Source organism: Heterodontus francisci, chromosome 38, assembly GCF_036365525.1.
Source record: "Heterodontus francisci isolate sHetFra1 chromosome 38, sHetFra1.hap1, whole genome shotgun sequence".
In the NCBI taxonomy this organism is placed as follows: domain Eukaryota; kingdom Metazoa; phylum Chordata; class Chondrichthyes; order Heterodontiformes; family Heterodontidae; genus Heterodontus; species Heterodontus francisci.
In genome coordinates this window covers 23513226-23523312 of record NC_090408.1, presented here as the reverse complement: position 1 = coordinate 23523312, position 10087 = coordinate 23513226, and positions in this window count along the sequence as shown.

The window sequence follows — 10087 nt, the reverse complement described above, 5'->3', positions numbered from 1 at the left end:
GGTGCTGAACATTGTGCAATCATCAGCGAACATCCCCACTTCTGACCTTATGATTGAAGGAATGATGATTGACCTCCAACAACCATAACCATCTTCTTTTGCCCCAATTATGACTGCAGCCAGCAGAGGGTTTTCCCCCTGATTCCCATTGATCTCAGTTTTGCTAGGGCTCCTTGATGTCAAGGGCAGTCACTCTCACCTCACCTCTTGAGTTCAGCTCTTTTGTCCATGTTTGGACCAAGACTGTAATGAGGTCAGGAGCTGAGTAGTTATTGGTAGAACCCAAACTGAGCGTCACTGAGCAGGTTATTGCTAAGCAAGTGCCACTTGATGGCACTTTCCATCACTTCACTGATGATTTGAGATTAGGCTGATTTATTTTTATTTAGAGATACAGCACTGAAACAGGCCCTTCGGCCCACTGAGTCTGTGCCGACCATCAACCACCCATTTATACTAACCCTACATTAATCCCATATTCCTACTCCATCCCCACCTTTCCTCAATTCCCCTACCACCTACCTATACTAGGGGCAATTTACAATGGCCAATTTACCTATCAACCTGCAAGTCTTTGGCTGTGGGAGGAAATCAGAGCACCCGGCGGAAAACTACGTGTTCACAGGGAGAACTTGCAAACTCCTCACAGGCAGTACCCAGAATTGAACCCGGGTCGCAGGCGCTGCGAGGCTGCGGTGCTAACCACTGCGCCACTGTGCCGCCCTGATGGGGCGGTAATTGGCAGGGTTGGACTTGTCCTGTTTTTTGTGTACAGGACATACCTGGGCAATTTTCCACATTGCAGGGTAGAGGCCAGTGTTGTAGCTATACTGGAACAGCTTGGCTAGGGGCGCGATAAGTTCTGGAGCACAGGTCTTCAGTATTATTGCCCCTTTGATGTAGGTGGGCCACACCTCTAGATCCATGCCTGGGTAGTGTCCTGGACCGCTGAAGATTTTAAAAACTTTTTGAAGATTTATTGACCTCCTTACAATAGGGGCTGATGGGAAAATCATAGACAGGTATCGGAGGGAGCACCTTCTCTGAGATTCCTGACCTTCCCCCATTGGCGGTTGCTATAGTTGCAAGCACCTGCTGAAAATCTTAAAATGAAGTGACTTCTGCTGACCCCATGTACCTTGGCGGGGTCAGCGGTGGAGGTAACAGTTAGCTGTCCTGCCAAAACTTCAGGGCTGGAGATTTCTGCGGCCACACTAACACTAGTTACAAAACCCAGATAAATTGTTGGCCTGTATAAATGGATTCATAGAAAAGTGTTTGAAGCAAGTGATGTTACAGCTCCAGTATATTGGTCTCCGAACGTTGGCTAAATTTTAATATTAGGAGAGAACTGACTGCACTGGCCAACAGACCACCTCAAATCTTTTTAAACTTCGCTTCACATTGTTTGCAGAAAGTATAAACTTGTGCGCAGTGTTATTAGAACAGAGTCAAAAACATTCTATATCGTTGTAAATAGTGTAGTGTAACGAGCCAGTGACTGTCGACCCACTGATGAATAAGTGTAAGCACTTGAAGCCTACAACATCTGCTGTGGCTGAATGACAGTGATCATAAACGATTGCCAGTAATTGAAAAGTTATAAAGGGGTGGAAACAGTGATTTTCTCAATTTCTTTGTCCTAAGCCATGAAAGCTTCTTGTTGCCCACCAGCACTGATTGTTAAAAGCATGCACAGATTCTAAAACATATCCCAATAATAATTTGTGGAAAATCTCATTCCACAAACAATGAAAATATCATGACCTCCTTGTCAGTTATTCTCTGTGACCCTCTGTCCTACCAACACCTTCCTATTTGTTCTCTTTTGCCCCACCCCCACTTTATTTGCTTAAAACCTGTTACATTTCTGACCTTTGCCAGTTCTGATGAAAGGTCACAGACCTGAAACGTTAACTCTGCTTCTCGCTCCACAGATGCTGCCAGACCTGCTGAGTATTCCCAGCACTTATTGGTTTTATTTCAGATTTCCAGCATCTGCTGTATTTTGCTTTTATTTTAATGAAAAGACCAACCAGTGTTCACTCTTCCAAATCCCTGTCTTCTAGACACCTTTTAAGCAGCACTTCACTTCTCAATATATAGTTCTTTGAATCAATAATTTATAATCTAATCAGATTTACTTGCAGATTTATCATTTATTAAAACAACTATAACATTATTAATGAATCCTTCTTAGAAAATGAGAAAAATACCACATCCTCATTACATTTGAAGCAATACAATGGGACTTCTGCTGGCTGTGTTCCAATTTCCCACCTTCCCAATTATCTGTTTTAGTTTTAGTTTTAGAGATACAGCACTGAAACAGGCCCTTCGGCCCACCGAGTCTGTGCCGACCATCAACCACCCATTTATACTAATCCTACTCTAATTCCATATTCCTACCACATCCCCACCTGTCCCTATCACCTACCTATACTAGGGGCAATTTATAATGGCCAATTGACCTATCAACCTGCAAGTCTTTGGCATGTGGGAGGAAACCCACGCAGACACAGGGAGAACTTGCAAACTCCACACAGGCAGTACCCAGAATTGAACCCAGGTCGCTGGAGCTGTGAGGCTGCGGTGCTAACCACTGCGCCACTGTGCCGCCCAGAACCTCTCTAGCTTAGAGCCTTGTATGAGATGTTGTCTTATTTCACACCCTATTACTATAGTCTCCTCCTATCCAAAGTAAATCAATGTCACAGCCCAAATAAGTTCAATTTATGTTGCTTGTTATTGTGCTTATTTTCATTCCTGTGTTTTGGTTCAGGCTGTACATTATCAAGAAAAACCTGCGCCTTTGAATTTCCAAGACAGATTTTCCATCCAACATGATCTACTGACCTTTGTGCTCAAATTCGCGATCCGTGCTCCCATTGGCTGAAGCCCTCAGCTGAGAGTGCAATTCATAAATAAACCCTTTTGTGTAAATTCAAAATTCAAAAGTGACTCTCAGTCACTTGCTAATCCCCATAATCTATGAGATGTGCCCTTTGTGGCTTGCTGGAGAGCTGTTTTTCTTTATTTCTCAATAATATTTTCCTGTCATTGCAATTTGGTTTTGTTCTTTGTATATTATTGTTTTGCAGACATCTATCAAAACCATCACACCTTCTGGCCTTCCAGCTATTTTAATTCAAACCACTGAGCAGAGTGGATGTATTTTCTTGCCCTCTCAACTCTGAGTTCACTTCCCTCCTGACCTCCCTTAACCTCACCCTCCATACAAACTTCTCTACCCCTATTCACAGCCATCCCATCGACCTTGACATCTCAAGTGGCCCCTCTATTACCACGGTCTCAATCACAGATAAGGCCATCTCTAATCAATTTTTAAAAATTTGTTTCATGGGATGTGGGTGTCGCTGGCAAGGCCAGCAGTTGTTGCCCATTCCTAAATGCCCTTGAGAAGCTGGTGGTGAGCTGCCTTCTTTAACCACTGTGGTCCATCTGGTGTGGGTACACCCACAGTGCTGTTAGAGAGAGAGTTCCAGCATCTTAACCCAGTGACAGTGAAGGAACGGAAATATATTTCCAAATCAGGATGGTGTGTGACTTGGAGGGGAACTTGCAGGTGGTGGTTTCCTATGCATCTGCTGACCTTGTCCTTCTAGGTGGAAGAGGTCATGGGTTTGGATGGTGCTCGAAAGAGGCGTGGTGAGTTACTGCAATGCATCTTGCAGATGGCACACACTGCTGCCACTGTGCACCAGTAGTGAAGGGAGTGAATGTTTAAGGTGGTAGATGGGGTGCCGATCAAGCAGGCTGCTTTGTCCTGGATGGTGTTGAGTTTCCTGAGTGTTGTTGGAGCTGCACTCATCAGGCAAGTGAAGAGTATTCCATCACACTTCTGACTTGTGCCTTGTAGATGGTGGACAGGCTTTGGGGAGTCAGGAGATGGGTTACTCACTGCAGAAGTCCCAGCCTCTGACCTGCTGTTGTAGCCACAGTATTTATGTAGCTGGTCCATTCAATTTTCGGTCAATGGTAAACCCCCAGGATGTTAATAGTGGGGAATTCAGCGATGGTAATACCGTTGAATGTCAAGGGGAGATGGTTAGATTCTCTTTTGCTGGAGATGGTCATTGCCTGGCACTTGTGTGGCACGAATGTTACTTGCCATTTATCAGCCGAAGCCTGGATGTTTTCCAGGTCTTGCTGCATATGGACATGGACTGCTTCAGTATCTGAGTAGTTTTGGGAGTTCCTTGTATACCTCATCACTCACATCCCCCTTTCCACTTCCAACCAATTGTTGTCTACAGGGTTCCTTTACCGAGAAGAGAGATATAAGTTGCATAGCCTGTAGAATTAACTGCAGAGCTGATGCCTCAGCATAGATTAAACAATCTGGAATAAGTTTACCATATTCGTGAACAAACTGAAAGCATTCTGTCACGTTGCAAGGCATATAACAAACAATAATTAGATTCATTAGATCCTTTCAACATTTTCATTCCATTATGTAACATGGAGGTGGTGACCCAGGCGTCAACTTGTGGGCAACACTGGGGGAGCATGACGAACAAACTTTTGGACCAAACAGCATAGTGTCACGGGCAGCTTCTTCCACTTCGCCCAGTGTAACGAAGTCTGCCTTAGTCTCAATATCTTTCCATGTATGCAATAGGTGAATGTGCAGTTATGAGGGATTTTGGACCATTAAGTGAATAGGGGATAAATATTTACAGGGTGTCTATCCTGTCATGATCTTTGCATCTGCACATTTTGGCTGCTATCTGTGACTGGTCTCCATCTGTTCCCGTACCAAGGCTGTTTAAGGGATGATGAGCTTTCGAGTGCTCCAAAACACTCTTTGGGATACAAAAGGGTTTCTACCTCCTTCTGCTATCGACGCTGATACACCAACATCAGTCCCAACAGTCTGAGATGTTGTGGCATTGATGTGGACTTTATGTGAGCAGTGCTCCATTGCCATTTGTGCAGGGCCTTGTGTCTCTCCAAACTGCACTGCTTTAAGCACCAACCACATTTAGAATGATGGCACACGGTGCACAGGGACATGTGCTCAGGCAATGCAATGCTCTGTGTAAGGGTAGTGTCCAGCTTTGACTAATCAAAAAATCCAGTTGACCATGAATTGTGCACTGATTTTCATGTAGAATTTCCCAATATGTGCTCCCAAAGTGCAAATCACTGCATTGGAATTGCTATATTCTAAAATTGACCCATACATCTGAACATTAGAAGATAAATTTTATTCTGATGTTATAAGAGGAATTCTGTAGGAAAATAATGTCAATATTCAGCTGAAGAATACAGAGCTCCTTCGGAAAGGTTTTCATATTGTCGGACACAATGGCCCGGATTTTGCCATCAGTGGTGAACAAACGGTGCTCGGTATTCACTACACTTAGACTTGTCCACAGACTATCTGTGGGCTTTTGCACTGCAGCTTGCAGTTATTAGAGAGGCAAAACATTGTAGGGCATCTACAGGGAATCTGGGACCTGTGTAAAGAGGGCAAGCAACAGTGTGTCTGCTTAACCAATCAGATTGAATAATCCTCGCTAAGATACATAGGGCAGGACTTTTCCCGGGGCTTTGAAACCCCGCCGTCATGGGCAATTGGGGGTCAGAAGCCTGCACTTTGTGGGAAACAGTCACTCAGCTGTGATTGTCGCTGAACTGGCCAGTTAGTGGCTAGAGGGCAGGCTTGCTGTCCAATTAAGGATGGTGGGCGGGCTCTCGAAGCTGGAGGGCCAACAGGAGACCCTCCATCTTACAAGAAGCAGCAGCTTGCAGTACAGGCAAGTCAGAGAGAGAAGGAGCCTCCATTTTGAGGTGCCATGTCTCCAACTTTTTAAAATTTAAAATAAAAAATAGATTAAGTAGCCAGGCCACAATTGTGGTATTTCCTCCACAGGGCGGCCTGCGGCTGCAGCTAGAGCCAGGCAGGCTTGGAGGGCCTCTAAGCCTACCTGGAGCTTTGCCCCCCCCACCAGTCTGCCAGGAGGCCTCCTCCAGGCAGCTGCCCTGGTCACTGTTGTCCCTGGGGACTTGGAAGTCAACTGGTGGGTAGGTAGCCCTGCTGGCCCTCATCCCGCCTTCGGGAAAATGACCCAGGGGCAGGATGGAGGCAAGGAACTGGCATGCCAGCGCACAATTCTGCGCCTGCCCGCCTCCACTGCCTGTCCCCATTGGGGCACAAAGATCCTTCCCAGGAGTCTGTAAAAGGAAATGTAAGTGAGAATAGTTAATTCAATGTGAAATTATGTACCGAAAGCAAAATAAAGAGAAGGAAAGGAAGATTTATTATTGAGAGAAAAAAAGAGACAAAAAAAATAAGATAAAATTAAGTTGGATTAGTACTTAGAAATATGATGTTGTTGCTATTGCAGAGACTTGGTTGAGGGAAGGGCAGGATTGGCAGCTAAATGTTCCAGGCTTTAGAAGCTTCAGGCAGGATAGAGGGGGTTGTAAAAGGGGTGGGGGAGTTGCATTACTGGTTAAGGAGAATATCACAGCTGTACTGCTGGAGGACACCTCAGAGAGGTCGTGCAGCGAGGCAATATGGGTGGAGCTCAGGAATAGGAAGGGTGCAGTCACGATGTTGGGGGTTTACTACAGGCCTCCCAACAGCGAGCGGGAGGTAGAGGAGCAGATATGTCGACAGATTTTGGAAAGATGTAAAGGTAACAGGGTTGTAGTGGTGGGTGATTTTAACTTCCCCTATATTGACTGGGACTCACTTAGTGCTAGGGGCTTGGATGGGGCAGAATTTGTGAGGAGCATCCAGGAGGGCTTCTTGAAACAGTATGTAGATAGTCCAACTAGGGATGGGGCCATTCTGGACCTGGTATTGGGGAATGAGCCCGGCCAGGTGGTCGAAGTTTCAGTGGGGGAGCATTTCGGGAGCAGTGACCATAATTCCATAGGTTTTAAGGTACTTGTGGATAAGGATAAGAGTAGTCCTCGGGTGAAGGTGCTAAATTGGGGGAGGGCTAATTATAACAATATTAGGCAGGAACTGAAGAATTTAGATTGGGGTCGGCTGTTTGAGGGTAAATCAACATCTGACATGTGGGCATCTTTCAAACGTCAGCTGATTAGAATCCAGGACCAGCATGTTCCTGTGAGGAAGAAAGACAAGTTTGGCAAGTTTCGGGAAGCTTGGATAACATGGGATATTGTGAGCCTAGTAAAAAAAAGGAAGCATTTGTAAGGGCTGGAAGGCTAGGAACAGATGAAGCACTTGAGGAATATAAAGACAGTAGGAAGGAACTTAAGCAAGGAGTTAGGAGGGCTAAAAGGGGTCATGAAAAGTCATTGGCAAACAGGATTAAGGAAAATCCCAAGGCTTTTTATACATATATAAAGAGTAAGAGGGTAACCAGGGAAAGGATTGGCCCACTCAAGGACAGAGATGGGAATCTATGCGTGGAGCCAGAGAAAATGGGTGAGGTGCTAAATGAGTACTTTGCATCAGTATTCACCAAGGAGAAGGACTCAGTGGATGATGAGCCTAGGTAAGGGAGTGCAGATAGTCTCAGTCATCTCGTTATCAAAAAGGAGGAGGTGTTGGGTGTCTTGCAAAGCATTAAGGTAGATAAGTCCCCAGGGCCTGATGGGATCTACCCCAGAATACTGAGGGAGGCAAGGGACGAAATTGCTGGGGCCTTGACAGAAATCTTTGCATCCTCATTGGCTACAGGTGAGGTCCCAGAGGATTGGAGAATAGCCAATGTTGTTCCTTTGTTTAAGAAGGGTGGTAAGGATAATCCAGGAAATTATAGGCCGCTGAGCCTTACGTCAGTGGTAGGGAAACTATTAGAGAGGATTCTTCGGGACAGGATTTACTCCCATTTGGAAACAAACGAACTTATTAGCGAGAGACAGCATGGTTTTGTTAAGGGGAGGTCGTGTCTTACTAATTTGATTGAGTTTTTTGAGGAAGTGACGAAGATGATTGATGAGGGAAGGGCAGTGGATGTTGTCTATATGGACTTTAGTAAAGCCTTTGACAAGGTCCCGCATGGCAGACTGGTGCAAAAGGTGAAGTCACAAGGGATCAGAGGTGAGCTGGCAAGATGGATACAGAACTGGCTCGGTCACAGAAGACAGAGGGTAACAGTGGATGGGTGTTTTTCTGAATGGAGGGTTGTGACTAATGGTGTTCCGCAGGGATTAGTGCTGGGACCTTTGCTGTTTGTAGTATATATAAATGATTTGGAGGAAAATGTAGCTGGTCTGATTAGTAAGTTTGCAGACGACACAAAGGTTGGTGGAGTTACGGATAATGATGAGGATTGTCAGAGGATACAGCAGGATATAGATCGGTTGGAGACTTGGGCGGAGAAATGGCAGATGGAGTTTAATCAGACAAATGTGAGGTAATGCATTTTGGAAGGTCTAATGCAGGTGGGAGGTATACAGTAAATGGCAGAACCCTTAGGAGTATTGACAGGCAGAGAGATCTGGGCGTACAGGTCCACAGGTCACTGAAAGTGGCAACACAGGTGGATAAGGTAGTCAAGAAAGCATACGGCATGATTGCCTTCATTGGTTGGGGCATAGAGTATAAAAATTGGCAAGTCATGTTGCAGCTGTACAGAACCTTAGTTAGGCCACACTTAGAATATTGTGTGCAATTCTGGTTGCCACACTACCAGAAGGACGTGGAGGCTTTGGAGAGGGTACAGAAGAAGTTTACCAGGATGTTGCCTGGTCTGGAGGGCATTAGCTATGAGGAGAGATTGGAAAAACTCGGATTGTTTTCACTGGAACGACGGAGGTGGAGGGGCGACATGATAGAGGTTTACAAAGTTATGAGCGGCATGGACAGAGTGGATAGTCAGAAGCTTTTTCCCAGGGTGGAAGAGTCAGTTACTAGGGAACATAGGTTTAAGGTGCGAGGGGCAAAGTTTAGAGGGGATGTGCGAGGCAAGTTTTTAACGCAGAGGGCGGAGAGTGCCTGGAACTTGCTGCCAGGGGAGGTGGTGGAAGCAGATACGATAGCGACGTTTAAGAGACATCTTGACAAATATATGAATAGGAAGGGAATAGAGGGATATGGGTCCCGGAAGTGCAGAAGGTGTTAGTTTCGGCAGGCATCAAGATCGGCGCAGGCTTGGAGGGCCGAATGGCCTGTTCCTGTGCTGTACTGTTCTTTGTTCTTTGTTCAATGCCAGAGAGGTTGATTGGCAGTTATTCAAACTTAACATGCCATTAAAAATTCATTTGCACTTGAGTGGACAAGCCCTATCTCTATCATTTTTAAGTGGGTATCTAGCAGGTAAGTACCATTGGTTCAGACCCCTCCATGTATGTGAATGCCGTGTCTCACAGTGGAATAGTGTTAAACTGATGCTTGTAGATGAACAAGGCAATTCAGACAGCAAATTCCTGATTTCAGTGTTTAACTGCGCATGTGCGGACTGCAAATGTTAATGTACAATTTTCTCTTGAATAATGATGAGCGCTTTTAGCCTCACTGTTACCTGTAATACAAAATCTGGGCTATTAGGCTGTGTCTCAAATTCTGCTAGAGTTCTCGGAGCCAATTAAACCAAACTAATTAACTGGGCAGAAAGAGTCACTCATCCCAACGCTGGTGTGGGAATTTGTCAGGTAAGGGCAGCAACTGTTGCTTACTCAGTGAATGCAATTCAAAGTGATTCATTGTATATGAAGACTTTGAGAGATATGATTATCTGCTATATCAATGTAAGTCTTTCTTTCCTTCTTTCCATTGTCCAGTGCTAGGGTACAGTTTCAGACCACCCTATTGGAAATCCTACCTACAATTGAGCAAACTATGGGACTACACCCAGCACTGTGGAAATGTACCCAGTCAAGCTTTCTATACTCGTCAGGCAAACAGATGGGGGGGGGGGGGGGAAATATCACCATATACTGGATGGCATTTTCACTGATGATTTGACATACAAGCTGGGGAAACAACAGGGGAATGGGACAAATTGGATAGCTCTTTCAAAGAGTGGGAATAAGCATGGAGGGCTGAATAGACTGCTTCAGTGCTGATTGTATGAGATTCCTTTTATGTTTCATATCACCATAACTAAGCTTTATGAAGTTTTTCTGATGTATTATT